Source organism: Antechinus flavipes, chromosome 4, assembly GCF_016432865.1.
Source record: "Antechinus flavipes isolate AdamAnt ecotype Samford, QLD, Australia chromosome 4, AdamAnt_v2, whole genome shotgun sequence".
In the NCBI taxonomy this organism is placed as follows: Eukaryota; Metazoa; Chordata; class Mammalia; order Dasyuromorphia; family Dasyuridae; genus Antechinus; species Antechinus flavipes.
The window spans coordinates 180540580-180562262 of NC_067401.1; the positions used below are offsets into that span (position 1 = coordinate 180540580).

The following is a 21683-nucleotide window of genomic DNA, read 5'->3' on the forward strand; positions in this document are numbered from 1 at the left end:
CTCTATTTGCTTTAGGGCTCCAAAGCTGGGAAGAGGAGAAAATATTTCAGCTGTTCTCGTAGTAAAGAAAGCCAATATATCCAAATAAAAATTGAAAATTCCAAACATTTATCCAAGCATTTGGAAATATATAATTGGTATGGCCATTTATAACCTGTGTGGCTCAGAATAATCCCTGAGGAAAAAAAAATTTTGGAAAATGTTTTTTTTTGAGATAGTATTTTTCTTTATGTATTTTGCATTACTAGTTTAGAAGTTGTTAGACTTTCTGAGTCATTATTCACATATTGTCATTCTACCTTAAAAAGAGCATATGCTTGTTGATATTTATTAAATAAAATATTGAAGAGCATTGGGGAAAGTAATAAACATATATATAAAATCATTTTCTTTTGTAGAAGTATTTTAAGACACTGATTTCTGGGTTTAGAGCATTGGAGACAACTGTCATTCATATCAGGCTTATATATTCCCTCTCTCAGGCTAGGATTCCCTTCACCTCCATCTCTTCTTATAAGCCACAGTATAGTGAGAGTTGTGGTTTGTCTGTGAAGGTAAAGGAATGCGAAGAGATAAAAACAACTGCTTAAATAAGTCTATAGATATATCATTCTTTCCAAGTATTTCAGTCAAGTATTTTCTATCCTAGTCCAAAAAAAGCCTGACACTAAATTATGTATCTCCCTTCTCCAATTCCAATCAGGCATACTATTAGTGAATGATCTCTGCAAGATTCCAACATTCATAAAGGTAAGAATAAAGGGAATAAAATGGAATGGTTTGGGATTTTTTGCAAACCCAGAGATTGTGTATGGAAAACTAAAGCAAGCATAGTTTTTGTTTTTCTTCTTCAATGATTTATGCTTCAGTTATATGAACTAAATATAATTAAGTAAAAGAAAATAATTTGTTTGGATTAGAAATCAGTATACCTGGATTGGATTCCAAACATTAGTTGATTTTCTTAGTTTGGGTAATTCAAAGAATCTCTCTGGGCTTCATCTATAAAATGAAGGAATTAAAGTTCGGTTCAAAAATTCTATTATCTTGTGATTTAATAAAATGTGTTTTTTCAAAATATAAGCATAGTCATCTTTTAGTTATATGATAGAATCAGAGATTTACATTATCCATGAAAAAATGATTCTGACTAAAAGTTTTGGGGTGAAAACATACACAGCCCTTTGCTATTAGGAAACACAAAGCTAGAAATTTTAGTTTGCCTCCTAAATATATCACTAAGTAGCTATGTAGTACTGTGCAACTTAATTTCTGAGGCTCAATTTCTTCGATATTAGATCAGGGACTTAAATAAAGTGATAGCTGTGGTGTTTTTCTTTAAAATATAATATAATAATGGTTCTCTCTGGGAAAGAGCAGGTTTCTCAAGGGCGGGTTTCTGGAGGCAGCCTTAGTTGCACTTGAAAGTAACAATCACCTCAAAACACAGCCAGGTGATAAAAGTTCAGATCTTTTATTGCCTCCAATATAGCCCGGTTAGCTTTTCTTAGAGGCCTCTCTCTCTCTCCTTGGTTCTAAGAGCTCTTGCAGCTTTGTCCTTTGCTTCTGCCTCTGCCTCCAGCCAGCACCAAGGTAAAAGTAATGAATCTTTCTTGCCTCCGAGAGAGGGCTTCTAGCTCTCCCAGAGTGCTCTGTGTCTGGACCAGAGTGCTCCTCTCCAATGTAATTCAACTGACCTCTCCTCTGAGCCGAAGTAACTAACTAATCAGAAGCTAGGAGCCTCTTTATATATGATTTCCCAAAGGTTGACTCCTCCTTCTGGAGGCACACCTAAGGGAGGTGTGAATTCACAAAGTTACAAAGTTTACTTTGTGAATCTCCCATACTTGTGAACTCCAATGAATACTAGTGTGAACACAAGCATTGTATCAATTAGTTCTACTTAGTACCTTGTTTCAGGTTCTGGCCCAAAACATCTCTTTGTAAGATCAGATCAATGATACTGAACCATGCTAAATTAGATAATTATTGTCTCTAATGACTTAACAGTTGGTAAAGATTTCAACATCTCCCACTTTCTTTTGTTTTAGAACATAATGTGGTCATGACCTCCCTGACTTCTCAAGGAGGTGAGAACCTCAAAAAGGTGATCACGCCTTCCCTGACTGCTCAAAAAAGGAGTGAAAATACCATAAGAAGAAGGTGGTCATGTCGTCCCTGACATCTCAGGAAGGTGGATGAAAACACCAAAGGAAATAGGAAGTCAAATCAGATTAATGGGTTTCTGAAGGGGCTCACTTGAAACAGGTACACATAAATCCATCAATATGGGCTAGAATTTGAAACAGATATACATGGTATACATAAATCCATCAATATGGGAGGCATTCCACATAATGGCATAAGCACATAACAATATAACACAGGCTAGTAGTAATGTAACAAATAACATTAATCAACCTGAAAATTTTAAGTACTGCAATAGTCTCATCAACAATTTTTCATCTCAAGAAATCCAATGATTCTTGCAATTACATAAAATACATAAGCACATAGCAATATAACACAGGCTAGTAGTAATGTAACAAATAACATGACTCAACCTGAGAATTTACATATGTCCATAAATCCTAGAAATAGTCCAAAAGGAATCCATTGTCCATTAGTTCATGTGCTAGGAATCTAATAGTTCCTGTAAGCTCTGAAGTACTGCAATTGTCTCATCAACAATTTTTAATCTCAAGGAATGCAATGATTCTTGCTATTTTTTCAAAAACTAAAATAAAACAGTCTCATCTTGTGTTAGGAAATCCAATGATTCCTGAAGATTTTTAAAAGTTCTTTTAACAGTCTCATTGTCAGTCATACTCTTTCAGTGTCAGATGTTTCTTAAATCTTCTCCTTTGTTTTGAAGTTTTTCTCTTTTTCTGTTTCATCTCAGGGAATCCAATGATTGTTGCTGGTTTTTCAGGAACTGAAAGCTGAAGATTTTAAAGTTTAAAGTAAATGCAACTCATTGGCACCCATCTGATTCCTTCTCTACCTGTGGAAATACAAGCAAAGCCTCTTCCCCAGGCAGTTAACCTATCTAATTCCCTTCTATTCACCACTTTTCGGATTTCTCCTCATCATCTGGTAATTACATTGGAGCTGTTTGCACTGGATACTGCCTTGTTGTCTTAAAAGGCCTGTATTCTCCCCAACTGTAAACTTTATTGCTTTTCTGTTGGTTGATGACATCAGAGTCCTGAATTTCTAAAGTCTCTCTGGGTATAACCTCAGCTATCATGCCCCACTTGTCCTTTGATTGATACCTTGGAGCTGGGCCCTGCCTCTCATTCCTCTGGGTCAACCTACATTCAGAGGCCCAGTAAAAGCCTCAGTTACATTTTGGACATGGGGTTTTGGGTTTTTCTCTCACCCTGTCCTCTCATTGTATCTCTGTATCTACACTGGACTCTTAAATGTCCAACTTATCCACATGGAAAACATCGACGAATTTCTCTAGAAGTCCCTTGCCAAGAGAGACCCTGTCTTCCCATATTCATCCTAGTTTGGGTATAATAAGCATTTGTGCCCACTGTGGCACAGCATTTTATGATCTCCTCTAAAGGAGCATCTTTGTCTAGCTCCCATATGATTCTTTTGCAAATCTCATTGGCATTTTCCTTAACCAAATGTCTAGTCATTATTTCTGTTGCTGCATTGTCTCCAATGGTTCTTATTACAGCTGTTTGCAAATGTTCCACAAAATCAGCAAAAGTTCATTGGGACTTTGCTCTATTTTTGTGAAAGCTTTACTTCCATCCTTCTGTCCAGGAAGAGAATTCCAAGCTTTTATTGCAGCCTAGAAATTTGCTCATACACTGTTATGGGATAATAAATCTGTTCTGAATTCTCTGAATACTGACCTTCACCAGCTAGTTAGTCAAAAGTGATTTGTCCAATAGCTCTTGTTTGCCTGTTGCATTGGGCTTGAATCCTACATAATTCATGATACTCCGAAAGCCACAATAAATTTTGTCCCAGTTCTAAGCATGTCCTTGCTATGGATTTCCAATCATTTGGGGTTAAGATTTCATAAGACAAATTATCTAGTATCATTTTAACATAAGAGGATGTAGCCCCATAAAGAGTACAACTCTTTTTCAAATCTCTAATTTTTTCCAAATTAAAAGGAGTGTATTTTCTCTCTTTTTGACCTGAACAGTCAAGTTTTTCAATCACAGGATATGCAGTAAAATCAGATATATCTTCTCCTTCATTTTTTGCTTTAATTAATGCTTTTTTTCTAATCTTGTCATATTCTGTTTTACAGGAGAAGCTGACTGTGTTTCTGCCTCTCTCCCTCCCCCTTCTTCCTCCACCCAGAAAGGGTTAATTGAGGGGAAGGATCATAAGATGTGGAATAATCTAATTCCTCCTGCTGTTTAGTATCACACTCAGAATTGTAATTAACTCCATTCTTTTCACCTAGTTTAGCTGGCACTTCTTCTTCCTGCTGTTTCTTCTTTTTCCTTATTTTAATACTTATAAAATTTCCTAAAGCCAATTGTATTAAATTGTATGTATTAATTATGTCTTTGGAAATTGAGTTAAGTCCATTTTTATTATAGAATTGACAAAGATCCTCTCCTACCAATTTTCACTTGTTTAGATCCAATTCCTTTTCCAGAGAGAAATAGGGACATATGTGTTTCACAGTTTGTAAAAGTTCAGTGATCTGCTGTAAAATTATAATCAAACCTTGGCTTTCCATAATTTTGACAATGCTCTCTAAACATTTTCCTTGAACAGAAACAGAAGGCTATTTTCTAAATATCTGTCCCATCTTAGCTGAAATTCTATTTTAACTCTTTTAACAAAATTTCTTTGTTGTACTCACCCTAATTTCTGGGTTGAACAGTCTTTTCCTCTGGATTCAGGATCGGAGGCTTTTCCACTAAAATCCACTGAGGGGTCTGTCAGCCTCATGTTCAGGGCACCAAAATGTGATGTTTTTCTTCTTTAAAATATAATATAATAATGGTTCTCTCTGGGAAAGAGCAGGTTTCTCGAGGGAGGCTTTCTGGAGGCAGCCTTAGTTGCACTTGAAAGTAATAATCACCTCAAAACACAGGCAGGTGATAGAAGTTCAGATCTTTTATTGCCTCCAATGTAGCCCGGTTAGCTTTTCTTAGAGGCCTCTCTCTCTCTTTGGTTCTAAGAGCTCTTGCAGCTTTGTCCTTTGCTTCTGCCTCTGCTTCCTTCAGTCTCCAGCCAGCATCAAGTTGAATCTGTCTTGCCTCTCTTTGGTTCTAAGAGCTCTTGCAGTTTTGTCCTTTGCTTCTGCCTCTGCCTCCAGCCAACACCAAGGTAAAAGTTGTAATGAATCTTTCTTGCCTCTGAGAGAGGGCTTCTGGCTCTCCCAGAGTGCTCTGTGTCTGGCCCAGTGTTCCTCTCCAATGTAATTCAGCTGACCTCTCCTCTAAGCCTAAGTAACTAACTAATCAGAAGCTAGGAGCCTCTTTATATATGATTTCCCAAAGATTGACTTCTCCTTCTGGAGGCACACCTAAGGGAGGTGTGAATTCACAAAGTTACAAAGTTTACTTTGTGAATCTCCCATACTTGTGAACTCCAATGAATACTAGTGTGAACACAAGCATTGTATCAATTAGTTCTACTTAGTACCTTGTTTCAGGTTCTGGCCCAAAACATCTCTTTGTAAGATCAGATCAATGATACTGAACCATGCTAAATTAGATAATTTTTGTCTCTATCAACTCTAATGACTTAACAGTTTGTAAAGATTCCAACAGATAGCTAAGATTTTATTGGGCTAAAAAATTTTGGTGATAAATACTGAGCTTTTCTGTTTCAGTGAATTTATCTAAAAGTTTTAGTGTGAGCAATTCTATACGGTTTTAAAAAATTATATTGAAAATTCCCTAAATAACTTCTGAGAAATAGATTCTATATTCTGTCTTTTTCAATTTATCTGATGGAATCTATTCACTGCATCTAGAGCTTGGTGACAGAACTGTTTTAGCAAAGTTCAACTGTAACTTTTATTTGTGTCCATTGATAAGCCACATCTTATCTAAATGATGACAAGAACTATCATTTCTGATTAATTCAACCAAAATGCACAACTAAAATCATTTTAGTAGAATTCTTCTGATAAACAATTAGTTTTAATCACAGAATCTCAAAATTGGACAAGACTTCAGTGGCCATCTAGTCCAATCTATGTCTGAATAAGAATCTCCTCAACAACATACACAACAGCTTTTACTTTAAAAATCAACTAATGATGGGGAACTCACCATATCCTAAGGCAATTCATTCTATTTTGGAAAAGATCTACCCATAAAAAGATTTTTTAATCTATTAAATGCTTTCTAGAATCAAGAGGACTAAGTTTAAAATTGTTATCATTTCCCCATCTTTAAGTGAGGAAATTTAAACATCACTAGATGCATTAACCAATGACCTTATAACATAATCTTTATGCCCTTCTCCATTTTTTTGCCAATGTTTGGGCACTATTCACTTAATTTATGTCTTTCCCAAAATCTGGTGCTTAGAATTGAACATAATACTCAAATCGAATTGAGCAGAGTTATTATTATTCGTAAAACTTATGATTGTTTTAGCATAGATTTGTCTCTGATTCAATAAGACATTAGTAAGACTACTGATTCATATTGAGCTTATAGTCCACTAAAATAAACAGATGTCTGACAAGAATATAAAAATAGTTTCAGTGAATAGGATCCTAAAAGTATAATACATTTAGTGGTCAGTAACTGGAGTTTTCAGTTTTTAATTATTTACATTGATAAAGGCTCACATGAAAAAGAAAAACTGTAGTGTGTTGTAGGAATAATGGCCCTTAAAATGGTCTTATTGAAAACTGAAATTCAGCTTTATGAGAAGAAAATCCTAATGTAAATATTCTAAGATTAGTTTTCATTGGATATAGTCATGCAATGTATTATACGTAGTATATCCAATGTAGTATGTCAATAGTATAGTTGGTACTTTTGTTTGTTTTTTTCTTGGTAGATCATAGAAAGGGAGGTGATCGAGGAAGATCATGGACAATTTCCATGACATCCAAGAAGTACAAGAGGTAAATGCATAGAACAAATTTCTTAAATTGTACTCTTTGGCTGCGAAGTTTTTATTCAATTTAATTCAACAAACTTTTTTTAGTTGCCTACTATATATACAAGGCATTGTGTTGAATCCAGAAATATAAAGGAATGCAATAAGCAGATCTTTTCTTCAAGATTACATTCTACTTGGTGGGTAATGGATGAAGGTATACATGTACATAGAAAAGTAAATACAAACTATATAGGAAGATATTGAGAGGGAGGGAAGCAAAGAAGGAGCCCAAGAGAAAGAGACACAGAGAGAGACAGAGACATAGATAGAGAGACACAGAGAGAGAATACTGAGATCAAGAATGACCTACAGAGGAGATGGCACCTGAGCTGTGTTCTCAAAGAGAAAAAGAGATTCTAAGAGGATGAAATAAGTAGAAAGTGCTGTTCTAGTGATGTAAAATCACCTTTCCAAAGATATGGAAGCAAGAGATAAAATATGTATGGAGAATAACATGGACAACTATATTATAATTTGACTATATTTGATGATGCATGAAAGGAAGTTAGAATAAAATAACATTAGAAAGGAAGATGGTATAAAGATCATGAGTTTTATAATATTATCCTTTTTAAGTGTAATTTTAATTTCAGTTTCAAATCCTCTTTTTTCCCTTCTTTTTTACCCCATCCATTGATGAGGCAAAAAAACCAAAAAATTACAAAAATGAATAGTTGTGAAAAACAGATCTCTGATTATCCACGTTCCAAGAAAAAAAAATGTGTCATTCTTTTCTCTGAATGTTTTCTTTTTAGAGATAGTTCTATCATGAGTCCTTTGGAACTATTGTTGTATTATTCCTTTATTTTGCTTTGTTTTTTGAAAAGAAGTTTTTGACAAACTTAATAAAAGAATAATACCTCACAATTTAGAAAAAAAGATATGGCCACAATCTCTGGATGATTTCTAAGATTGTGTTCTTATTTGAGTTTTATCTTCCCAGAATGAGTAACTCCCACAACCACCTATCTTCTTCTTACCAGTAGACCACCAGTCTTCTGGAGACCATCCTTCCTTCTTCCCCCCCCCCCCGTCTTTGTCTCTTGTCTTTCTATCTCTCTCTTTCTCACTTTGTCTTTCTGTGTTTTTGTTTTAAATACATGAGCATGCGCGCACACACACGCACACACACACACACACACACACACACACACACACACATACACATAAAGTAGCTGTAATATATAGGAATCTGAAAGCTACTGTTTGGACTAAATTAAATATTCAACTTAGCCAATTCAATTTTTCATTCTAATTAAATGAAAATTAGCCATACTAGTGCTTTGAATTGGATGGTCAATTCAGCATTCAGCCAATTCAATCATTAGAGCCAATTTTTTTTTTTTTAGTCAAGAACCAAAGGTTGTTTGACTTTTGGATTCTGACTCCTTAATATTAAGAGAGTTGTACAATGTCATTATATATAATTAAGTTGTTATCCTCTAGCACCAAATAAATAACATCAACTTTTTTTCCCATCTTTACCTCAAAAATACCTAGGCCTACCCCAAAGAAAAATTATGAAGTAATCTTTGTTTTTAAAATTAAAATTTTTAAATTTTTAAATTAAAATTAAAAATTTAAAATTTAGATATTCTTCAACATTTTACAGATTAGGAAACTTAAGCCTAAGGGGTTGCTTGCCCAAATTCACACAGCTAGTTAGGGATAAAGTCAGGACTAGAATTCAAGTCTCTCATAAATAGATTTAGTAATCTTCCCACTAGATCTTGTTGTGTTTCCTCTCTCCTTTCCACAACATGATTTTGAACCCAGAAACCTTCTAAGTGTACATTGCTTACAACTGATTCCTGGTTGCAAAAATGCAAAATAGAAATACAAAAAAAGATACAATCTAATGGGGGAGACACAAGCAAATAAATAGGTACTTCAAAACTTTTTACAGGAAAAATGGGGAATAATTAAAGGAAGAAATATATTTGAATTGAGAGGGATTGAGAAAGGCTTTCTGTAGAAGATGGGATCTTAGATAGAACTTGAAGGAAGCCAAAAAGTAAAAATGAAAAAGGAAAGATCATTTCAGGTGTGGGGAATAAGCAGAAAAAATGCTTGGAGTCAAGAGATGGAATGTTCCAGGAATAGCAAGGAGACCATATCAAATAAAGGTAGAAGGTAAAAAGAGACCAGGTAATGGAAGGCTTTGAAAGCCATTCAAAGGCTTTTGTAATTGATGGAGGCAATAGGAAGCCATGGGAATTTATTAAGAAAGGAGTAGTCATATGGTCAGATCTGAATTTAGGAAAAATCACTTTGATAGCTGAATGAAAGATGAATTAGGGCAGGAAGAAATGAGGCAGGAAGATTCACTAGCAAGATACTGCAATAGTCCAAGCATGAGTTGCTTGCAACTTGCACCAGAGTGGTGATAGAGTAGAGAGGGACACATGACTGAGAGATGTTGTAAGGTGAAATTGACAAGCTTTGGCAGCAGATTCAATAGGCAGTAAGCTTAAGGGACTGGGAGAATCTCAACAGTAACAAGGAATTTTAAGAGTTGTGAGGGATTACATGGGAGATTTTGTTAAATCTCTTATATCCTCTCTCTCTCTCTTTCTCTCTCTCTCTCTCTCTCTCTCTCTCTCTCTCTCTCTCTCTCTCTCTCTCTCTCTCTCTGTGTGTATGTGTGTATGTTCTTTTTAAGCCATGCAAGTTACTTAACTTCTCAGAACTTGTTAAAAATTAAAAAGAGAGGGCAGCTAAGTGGTGCAATGGATAGAGCACCAGCCATGAAGTCAGGAGGGACCAGTGTTCAAATCTGACCTTAGACACAACACTTCCTAGCTGTATGATCCTGGACAAGTCACTTAACTCTAATTGCCTCAGAATACACACACACACAAAAAAGTTAAAAGTAAATACTTTCACTGTCTATCCCAGGCAAGTACCACATGATTGTGTTCTGTAAGAATCAAATACTATACATGAAATATTTTATAATACAAAGCACTAGATACATGTGAATAATTATCATTTCTTTCCCTAGTTAAAGGGAAGTCTGAAGATACAAGAATCCATGGATGAGGAACTGCAAAGGCAAAAAATATCACAAGTTTATTAAAAACTGGGAACTGGCCTGAACACATTTCCTGATGCACTAGGAGTATGAGGGCATGAAGAGGCTGGATACTTGACAAAGTTTAGTGAGGAAACAACGTCTATTAAAAAGGGAAGTCTGGAGAGAAAAAATAAATTCTATTACACTTCAGAGTTGTGGTTCAGTATGGTATGATGATAATATTCAAACTTCAGAGATAAGAAAACCTTTCTTTTTTGCTTTTTTGAGGAAGAGATTTTTTTCTACATTCTGGCAAAATGTAGATAATAGTTTTTGTATTTCTTATTGCTGTTGCTATTATTATTTGTCTGTACCTAGAATTTAATCACTGCAATTTAATCACTTCTGGTCAGAGAATATCCTCTACCAAAACAGATTAGCAATTGTTCTGCAACTTGTATGACCTTAAAAAGTTGCTTAGGGGCACTGAGAGGATATGTGAATGATCCAGGATCACATAACCAATATATGTCAAATGTGAGACTTTTATCATTTTGAGTATTATTATTAGTTATAATAATATATCTTAGGATCACAAAGCACTTTTACATTCATTATATCAAAAAAAAAACCTAACCAAACCCTGTGTAGTTCCATACTTGTGAGGTAGGTAATATAAATGTTTGTTCCCATTTTATAAATGAAGAAATTTAGGTTCATTAAAAAGTAAAATGACTGGTGTAAATTAAGACAGGGATTCCACTCTTTCAGCCATCTCACAATGTCTCCCTCTTCTGTTTGAGAATATATTACCTAATAGTCAGGTTAAAGAATTGGGTATAAAATTGCCAAACATAAAATAAAACTTTAATAATTTTTTTTAATGTGTTATGGGAAATTGTTGATTTTCATTTCCTTTTATTAATTTTTATTATTTGGGGATATCAGGTTATTTCTCCTTGTTAGGAGTTTATTAAGTTAACTGAAGCTATCCTATGGAATATGAAATTTTATTTAAGGCCTTAAACATTCCTCTAGTAAATCTCAGATGTCCTCACTCTTTGGCAACATGTAAATCTCTTCTCATTTTCTCAATCAACCCTTTGTGAACCCACTAAATGTAGTTTAGTCTACAACACAGAATTTTATAAACTAAATTCTTCTCAGAGAAGTTTATATTTGATCTTAGAATTAATAAGGGGATATTTAAACTTTTCAAATAAGACTATGGTATGGTCAGATCTAGACTTGAGGAGAATCACAACTGTGTAATGAAAGATGAGGCTTACCTTATAGTTGCAGTAGAAAATGACCACAAATATAAAGGTCATTGCAGTTCATATTTAGAAGGAAGCATTGTGACTATCTAATCTAACCCCTCTTTGAAACAGAATCATTACAATATATGTTTAACAAGAAGAACTGAAGTCAATGGAAAGGAACCAAGACTTCCAGAAATCTACTTTTGGATTCTTTTCCTGGTAATGAATTTTACCCTAATATAGCAATTATCTAATTCTTTGCAACTTTTACCCATATCTTCTAATCCTTCCATTTTCTTTTTTTTAAGTTTCATTGATGTGTTTTGTTTTTACATTATGAACATATACAAATTATTTTTACTTCATGAGAGATTTTTTTTTTAACAAAACAAAGCAGGTAAGTAAAACTAATGATATAGTGACCTCTTCTGAGAATATATACATTTGTAGCAGCCCACTTCTAGTTTTTTATAAAGGAAATTTATTTTTTCTTTCACCCATTACTCAATCCATTAAAAACAAAGAACAAATTTCATGCAACAAATATGTATAGTCAACAAAAGTAAATTTCCTCAGTGACTTTGTGTATCTATGTGCATGCATACATGTGTATAATTTTTCACCTTAATTCTATCACATCTCTGTAAGAGATTGCATGTTTTATCATTGATCTTTTGGAATCAATAATGTTCATTATATTGATAATTTCTTACAGCTTTCAGAGTTGTCTTTACAGAGTTATTATATAAAGTGTTCTGGGCTGCCCATTTTATTCTTTATAAGTTTATAATACTCTTGAAATTACGATATTGATATTAAATCATTAATCATTCTTATACTCCTTATTTCACTCTGGATCAGTTCATATGAGTCTGTTTCTTATAGTACAATAGAATTTCATCACCTTGTTTTTCCAAAGAATAGCCCTCCTGATTCTTGAAGAATTGTTTTCTATTCTCTGTCAGAAAGACTTTCAATGCATAACAATACAGCACCATACTTAAAACTTTCACTGCATAGTAGAACCTGGCTATAAGTTGAATTCTCCTGGAACAACTTCTGAGAAAATGGTGTCACCTCCACACCAGGATTCATAGAGGACAGTTGAACATACACACTAGATTTCAGGTGAGCATATTTCAAAGAGTTCAAAAAAAGATACTTGCCCATCATTTCATATAGCACAATAGTAATCTATATCCATATGTAACAACTTGTTCAGCTATTCTTTAACTGATGGGCATCCTCTCAATTTCTAATTCTTTATCACCACAAAAAATGCTAAACTATTTTTGTGTATGAAGTATTTTGCATTTTTTAAAAAATGATCTCTTTGGGATACAGACTAGTAGTGGTATTGCTGGATCAGAGGGTATGTACAGTTTCTTTGACCCTTGAAGATAGTTCCAAATTGCTCTAATTGTACTACTTCACAACTCCACCAACAATATATTAGGATTATGCTTTTCCTACATCTTCTCCAACATTTCCCTTTTCTGTTAAATTTGCCAATTTTATATGTAGGAAGTTGTTTTAATTTGCATTTCTCTAATCAAAAGGTATTTAGATCATTTTTATATGACTATTGATACTTTTGATTTCTTTATCTGAACACTGCTTGTTCATATCCTTTGTCATTTATTATTTGGAGAAGGACTTGTATTGTTATAAATTTGATTCATTTCTTTATATATATTTGAGAAATGAGACATTTATCAGAGATACTTGCTGTAAAAATTGTTTACCACCTTTTCCTTTTCCTTGTACTTTTGGTTACATTTGTTTTGTTTGTGCAGAGTCTTTTTAGTTTAATATAATAAAAAATATCTATTTTGCTTGTTGCAATGCTATTTTTGAGTTTGGGTCATAAATTCTTCCCTTCATTACCAAAACCATTTGGTATTGGCTAAGGAATAGACTAGTTGATCAATGAAATAGATTAGGTTCAAAGGACAAAATAGTCAATAACTTTAATAATCTAGTGTTTGGCAAACCCAAAGACCCCAGCTTTTGGTTTAAGAACTCACTGTTTGACAAAAACTGCTGGGAAAATTGGAAACTAGAATGGCAGAAACTAGGCATTGACCTACACTTAACACCGTACACCAAGATAAGGTCAAAATGGGTTCATGACCTAGGCATAAAGAATGAGATTATAAATAAATCAGAAGAACATAGGATAATTTATTCTCAGACCTGTGGAAGAGGAAGGAATTTATGACCAAAGAAGAACTAGAGATCATTATTGATCACAAAATAGAAACTTTTGATTATATGAAATTGAAAAGTTTTTGTACAAACAAATCTAATGCAGACAAGATTAGAAGGGAAGCAATAAACTGGGAAAACATTTTTACAGTCAAAGGGTCTGATAAAAGCTTCATTTCCAAAATATATAGATAATTCACTCTAATTTTATAAGAAATCAAGCCATTCCCCAGTTGATAAATGGTCAAAGGATATGAACGGACAATTCTCAGATGAAGAAATTGAAACTATCTCTAGCCATATGAAAAGATGCTCCAAGTCATTATGAATCAGAGAAATGCAAATTAAGACAACTCTGAGACCACTATACACCTGTCAGATTGGCTAGAATGATAGGGAAAGATAATGAGGAATGTTGGAGGGGATGTGGGAAAATTGGGACACTGATACATTGTTGGTGGAATTGTGAATATATCTAGCCATTCTGGAGAATGATTTGGAACTATGCTCAAAAAGTTATCAAACTATGCATACCCTTTGATCCAACAGTGTTACTCCTGGACTTGTATGTGCAAGAATGTTTGTGGCAGCCCTCTTTGTGTGGCCAGAAACTGGAAACTGAGTAGATGCCCATCAATTGGAGAATGGCTGAATAAATTGTGGTATATGAATATTATGGAATATTATAGTTCTGTAAGAAATGACCAGCAGGATGATTTCAGAAAGGCCTGGAGAGACTTACATGAACTGATGCTAAATGAAATGAGCAGGATCAGGAGATCATTATATACTTCAACAACAAGACTATATGATGATCCATTCTGATGAATGTGGCCCTCTTCAACACTGAGATGAACCAAATCAATTTCAATAGAGCAGTAATGAATTGTACCAGCTACATCCAGCAAAAGAACTCTGGGAAATGAGTATGAACCACTACATAGAATTCCCAATCCCTCTATTTTTGTCCACTTACATTTTTTATTTCCTTCACAGGTTAATTGTAACTATTTCAAAGTCTGATTCTTTTTGTACAGCAAAATAACTGTATGGACATGTATACATATATTGCATTTAACTTATACTTTAACATATTTAACATGTATTGATCACCCTGCAAGCTGGGGAAGAGGGTGGGGGAAAGGAGAGGAAAAATTGTAACAAGAGGTTTTGCAATTGTCAATGCTGAAAAATTACCCATGCATATATTTTGTAAATAAAAAGCTATAATAAAATTTTTTTTAAAAAATTCTTCCCTTCTCCATAGATATGACAGATAAATTATTCTTTGCTTTCCTAATTTGCTTATGGTATCAATCTTTTTATTTAAATCATGTACCCATTTAAATCCTATAACCAGTTTAGCTATGTGGCGTGAAATGTTGATCTATGCCTAGTTTCTGCCATATTATTTTCCAGTTTTCTCTGCAGTTTTTGTCAAACAGTGAATTTTTATCCCAAAAGCTGGGATCTTTTTTTTTTAATCAAATAGTAGATTACTATAGTCATTTATGTAGTTTCATATACCTAATCTATTTTATTGATCCACCACTAGTACCAGATAGTTCTGATGAGTACCACTTTAAAATAGAGTTTTAGATTTAGTATTACTAAGTTACCTTCCTTTAAACTTTTTTTTCATTAATTCCCTTGATATTCTTGATTGTTTATTCTTCCAGATGAATTTTGTTATTATTTCTTCTAGGTGTTTAAAATAATTTTTGGCAGTTTTATTGGTATAGCACAGAATAATTTAGGTAGAATTGCCATTTCTATCTTATGTTCTCAGCTTATTCCTAAGTAACTGATATTTTTCTAATTATTTAGATCTGTCTTTATGTAAAAAGTGCTTTGTAGTTGTGTTCATATAGTTTCTGGATTTTTCTTGGTAGAGAGACTTCCAAATCTTTTATATTGTCTTAAATTCTCTTAAATGAAATTTCTCTATCACTTCTTGCTGAACATTGTTGGTAATATACAGAAATGTTAATGATTTATGTGGATTTATTTAATATCTAGCAACTTTGCTAAAGTTGTTAATTGTTTCAAATAACTTTTAAAGTTAATTCTCTAAAATTCTCTAAATACATCATCATATAATCTACAAAAGGTGGTAGTTTTGTTTCCTCGTTGCCTATTCTAATTCCTTCAGTTTCTAAAAGTCCTAGTGCAATATTGAATAATAGTGATAAAAATGGGCATTCTTGTTTTACCCCTGATCTTTACCCCTGATTTCTAATTTAATCCTATTACATGTGTGTGTATGTATATTCTTGTTGATAGTATTAGATACTGCTTATCATTTAAAGGAAAACACCATTTATTCCTATGTTCTCTAGAGTTTTTAATAGAGATGACTGTTATATTTTGTCAAAAGCTTTTTCTGCATCTTTTGAGATAATCATATGATTTCTGTTAGTTTTGATATAGATAATCAATTATGCTGATAGCTTCCTAATACTGAATGAGCCTTGAATTCCTGGCATAAATCCCACTTGGCCATAGTATAGTATATTGGTAATAAATTGCTGTAATATTTTTGCTAATAGGGACTTCCGGTTAAGATGGCGGAGAGGAGGCTCACAGTTGCATAAGCTCCGCGCTTTCTCTCACTATCCACTTCATTACAAGCCTCTGAATCAATGCTTGACTGAAAAAAACCCACATATAGTTACCAAGAGAAGCCATCCTTGAGATCCGCCAAGAAAGGTCTGTCTTTACTGGAGGGCTGGGACGGTTTTAGATCGGGCGCAGGCTGAGGGCAGCGGCAGTGAGAGCACGGGAGCAGACTGGAGAGGGGGTGGGGAGTGATCGCAGCCGTCTCTGCGGGGAGAGCTTCGCTACAGGTTTGGATACTTTACCCCAGCAGCAAGTCAGCAGCCCAGCAGAGAAGCTAAAAACACCGGGGCTGAAGAATACAACCCCAAACAGCTGGAGTCTCTCGGGACCTGGCCGCCCCCCCTCTTCCCCCCCCACAGTGACTCAGCACGCTCTGGGATCTCAGAGCGCACGTGCACACAGTCCTGCTAGTGCCTCACTGCTGCCCCCTGCAGTCTGTAGAGGAAGCTCGATAACATACCCAACCCCTCCCCCAAAGAAAGACTCCAGTTTTTTCTGTTTTTCTTTGGTAGTTTGTCTCTGATTAATAGACAGAATGAGCAAGAAGCTGAAGAGGACTTTAACCCTTGACAGCTTCTATACAGATAGAGAGCAAACTCTAAATCCTGAGGAGACTAAAAACAGGCAGTCCCCAGGTGATTCCCCAAAGGAGGAGACCATCTGTTCCTCAGCACAGATGAACCTCATAGAAGTGATTAAAAAGGCTCTCACAAGGGAGCTAGAAGAAAAATGGGAAAAGCAGAGTGAGGCTTGGCAAAAGGAGAGGGAAGCTTGGGAAAAGGAGAGGGAGGCTTGACAAAAGAGCCTGGAGAAAGTTAAAGAGAGAGTGGATAAAGAAGTAAAATCCTTGAAAAATAGGATTAGTGAACTGGAAACAGAAAACAGCTCTCTAAAAAACAAAATTGGCGAAATGGAAAAAAATTCCACAGAACAAAAGAACTCAATTGGACAATTAGAAAAAGATTTTAAAAAAGTGAGTGAAGAGAACACTTCACTGAAAATCAGAATTGAACAAGTGGAATTGAATGACTCGAGGAGACAAGAAGAATCAGTCAAGCAAATCCAAAAAAATCAAACAATGGAGAAAAATGTGAAATACCTTCTGGGGAAGACAACAGACCTGGAAAACAGATCCAGGAGAGACAATCTGAGAATCATTGGACTCCCAGAAAAACATGATGAAAAAAAGAGCCTGGACACTATTTTCCAGGAAATTATCAAAGAGAACTGCCCAGAAGTCATAGGAACAGAGGAAAAAATAAACATTGAAAGGATTCATCGATCACCCACTGAAAGGGATCCTAAAATCAAAACACCAAGGAATATAGTGGCCAAATGCCAGAACCCTCAGATGAAGGAAAAAATATTGCAAGCGGCTAGAAAAACCCAATTCAAGTATCAAGGAGCCACAATAAGGATCACCCAGGATCTGGCAGCATCCACATTAAAAGATCGAAGGGCCTGGAATATGATATTCCGAAAGGCTAAGGAACTTGGTATGCAACCAAAAATAACTTACCCAGCGAGAATGAGCATCTTTTTCCAGGGAAGAAGATGGACATTCAACGAAGTAAGCGAATTTCATCTATTTCTGATGAAAAAACCAGAACTTAACAAAAAGTTTGATCTACAAATATAGAACTCAAGAGAAATCTAAAAAGGTAAAGATTAATCTTGGGAACTATATTTCAGCTATAAAGATGTATAAAGAATACATGTATACCTTGTTCTAGAAATTGATGTGGAAAGGACATTGTATCAGAAAAAGGGTAAAGTGGGGGTAGTACATCTCATGAAGAGGCATAGGAAACCTATTATATCTGAGAGAAAGAATGGAGGGGGATGAATATAGTGGTTATCTTACTGCCTTCAGAGTTGGCTTTAAGTGAAAAATCTTAAGACATATTCAATCTATGGTAAAACTTCTCCCACCTCATTGAAAAGTGAGAAGGGAAAAGTGAAAAGGGAAGGAATAAGCTAAGCGGAAGGGAATACGGGAACTGGGAGGGAAAGGGGTAAGATAGGGGGAGGAACTCTAAGGTGGGGGGAGGGATACTAAAAAGGGAGAGCTGTGAGAAGCAAGTGGTGCTCACAAGCTTAATACTGGGAAGGGGGGGAAAGGGGAAAGAAGGGAGAAAAGCATAAACCGGGGTTAACAAGATGGCAAGTAATACAGAATTGGTCATTCTAACCATAAATGTGAATGGGGTAAACTCCCCCATAAAGAGGAAGCGGTTAGCAGAATGGATTAAAAGCCAGAATCCTACAATATGTTGTTTACAGGAAACACACCTGAAGCGGGGAGATACATGCAGGTTAAAGGTAAAAGGTTGGAGCAAAATCTACTATGCTTCAGGTGAAGTCAAAAAAGCAGGGGTAGCCATCCTGATCTCAGATCAAGCTAAAGCAAAAATTGACCTAATTAAAAGAGATAAGGAAGGACACTATATCTTGCTAAAGGGTAGCATGGATAATGAAGCACTATCTATATTAAACATATATGCACCAAGTGGGGTAGCATCTAAATTCTTAAAAGAGAAACTAAGAGAGCTGCAAGAAGAAATAGACAGTAAAACTATAATAGTGGGAGATCTCAACCTTGCACTCTCAGAATTAGATAAATCAAACCACAAAATAAATAAGAAAGAAGTCAAAGAGGTAAATAGAATACTAGAAAAGTTAGATATGATAGATCTCTGGAGAAAATGTAATGGAGACAGAAAGGAATACACTTTTTTTTCAGCAGTTCATGGAACCTATACAAAAATTGACCATATATTAGGACATAAAAACCTCAAACTCAAATGCAGTAAGGCAGAAATAGTAAATGCATCCTTTTCAGACCACGATGCAATGAAAATTACATTCAACAAAAAACCAGGGGGAAGTAGACCAAAAAATAATTGGAAACTAAATAATCTCATACTAAAGAATGATTGGGTGAAACAGCAAATCATAGACATAATTAATAACTTCACCCAAGAAAATGATAATAATGAGACATCATACCAAAATGTATGGGATGCAGCCAAAGCGGTAATAAGGGGAAATTTCATATCTCTAGAGGCCTATTTGTATAAAATAGAGAAAGAGAAGATCAATGAATTGGGTTTGCAATTAAAAATGCTAGAAAAGGAACAAATTAAAAAACCCCAGTCAAACACTAAACTTGAAATTCTAAAAATAAAAGGTGAGATCAATAAAATTGAAAGTAAAAAAACTATTGAATTGATTAATAAAACTAAGAGTTGGTTCTATGAAAAAACCAACAAAATAGACAAACCCTTAGTAAATCTGATTTAAAAAAGGAAAGAGGAAAATCAAATTGTTAGTCTTAAAAATGAAAAGGGAGAACTCGCCACTAACGAAGAGGAAATTAGAGCAATAATTAGGAGTTACTTTGCCCAACTTTATGCCAATAAATTCGACAACTTAAATGAAATAGAAAAATACCTCCAAAAATATAGCTTGCCCAAACTAACAGAGGAAGAAGTAAATATCCTAAACACTCCCATCTCAGAAAAAGAAATAGAACAAACTATCAATCAACTCCCTAAGAAAAAATCCCCAGGACCAGATGGATTTACATGTGAATTCTACCAAACATTTAAAGAACAATTAACTCCAATATTATATAAACTATTTGAAAAAATAGGGATTGAAGGAGTCCTACCAAACTCCTTTTATGACACAGACATGGTACTGATACCTAAACCAGGTAGGCTGAAAACAGAGAAAGAAAATTATAGACCAATCTCCCTAATGAATATTGATGCTAAAATCTTAAATAAAATATTAGCAAAAAGATTACAGAAAATCATCCCCAGGATAATACACTATGACCAAGTAGGATTTATACCAGGAATGCAGGGCTGGTTCAATATTAGGAAAACTATCAGTATTATTGGCCATATTAATTATCAAATTAACAAAAACCATATGATCATCTCAATAGATGCAGAAAAAGCATTTGATAAAATCCAACATCCATTCCTAATAAAAACACTTGAGAGCATAGGAATAAATGGACTTTTCCTTAAAATAGTCAGGAGCATATATTTAAAACCATCAGTAAGCATCATATGCAATGGGGAAAAACTGGAACCTTTCCCAGTAAGATCTGGAGTAAAGCAAGGTTGCCCACTATCACCATTATTATTTAATATCGTATTAGAAACACTAGCCTCGGCAATAAGAGTCGAGAAAGAAATTAAAGGAATTAGAGTAGGCAATGAGGAAAACAAACTATCACTCTTTGCAGATGATATGATGGTATACCTAGAGAACCCCAGAGATTCTACTAAAAAGCTATTGGAAATAATTCATAATTTTAGCAAAGTAGCTGGCTACAAAATAAATCCCCATAAATCCTCAGCATTTTTATACATCACCAACAAAACCCAACAGCAAGAGATACAAAGAGAAATTCCATTCAGAATAACTGTTGATACCAAAAAATATTTGGGAATCTATCTACCAAAGGAAAGTCAGGAATTATATGAGCAAAATTATAAAAAAATCTCCACACAAATAAAGTCAGACTTAAATAATTGGAAAAATATTAAGTGCTCTTGGATCGGCTGAGCGAACATAATAAAGATGACAATACTCCCTAAACTAATCTATTTATTTAGTGCTATACCAATCAGACTTCCAAGAAAATATTTTATTGATCTAGAAAAAATAACAACAAAATTCATATGGAACAATAAAAAGTCGAGAATCTCAAGGGAATTAATGAAAAAAAAATCAAATGAAGGTGGCCTAGCTGTACCTGATCTAAAATTATATTATAAAGCAGCAGTCACCAAAACCATTTGGTATTGGCTAAGAAATAGATTAGTGGATCAGTGGAAAAGGCTAGGTTCACAAGACAGAATAGTCAATTATAGCAATCTAGTGTTTGACAAACCCAAAGCCCCTAACTTCTGGGAAAAGAATTCATTATTTGATAAAAACTGCTGGGATAATTGGAAATTAGTATGGCAGAAATTAGGCATGGACCCACACTTAACACCATATACCAAGATAAGATCAAAATGGGTCTATGACCTAGGCATAAAGAACGAGATTATAAATAAATTAGAGGAACATAGAATAGTTTATCTCTCAGACTTGTGGAGGAGAAAGAAATTTGTGACCAAAGATGAACTAGAGACCATTACTGATCACAAAATAGAAAATTTCGATTACATCAAATTAAAAAGCCTTTGTACAAATAAAACTAATGCAAACAAGATTAGAAGGGAAGCAACAAACTGGGAAAACATTTTCACAGTTAAAGGTCCTGATAAAGGCCTCATTTCCAAAATATATAGAGAACTGACTCAAATTTATAAGAAATCAAGCCATTCTCCAATTGATAAATGGTCAAAGGATATGAACAGACAATTTTCAGAGGATGAAATTGAAACTATTACCACTCATATGAAAGAGTGTTCCAAATCATTATTGATCAGAGA

The 21683-nt window shown here is 34.5% G+C and overlaps 1 long non-coding RNA gene across 2 annotated transcripts; it reads left to right on the plus strand.

Annotated features, from left to right (window-relative positions):
- Positions 1-572: 572 nt before the first annotated feature.
- Positions 573-15228, plus strand: LOC127560789 (uncharacterized). Of its 2 annotated transcripts, XR_007953403.1 has the most exons (6): positions 573-750; positions 2052-2268; positions 7012-7078; positions 10121-11613; positions 12360-12522; positions 14152-15228. It is a non-coding gene; the product is annotated as an uncharacterized LOC127560789 (long non-coding RNA). The 2 variants fall into 2 exon arrangements; XR_007953402.1 differs by having other exon boundaries at positions 12360-15228.
- The last annotated feature ends 6455 nt before the right edge of the window (positions 15229-21683 follow it).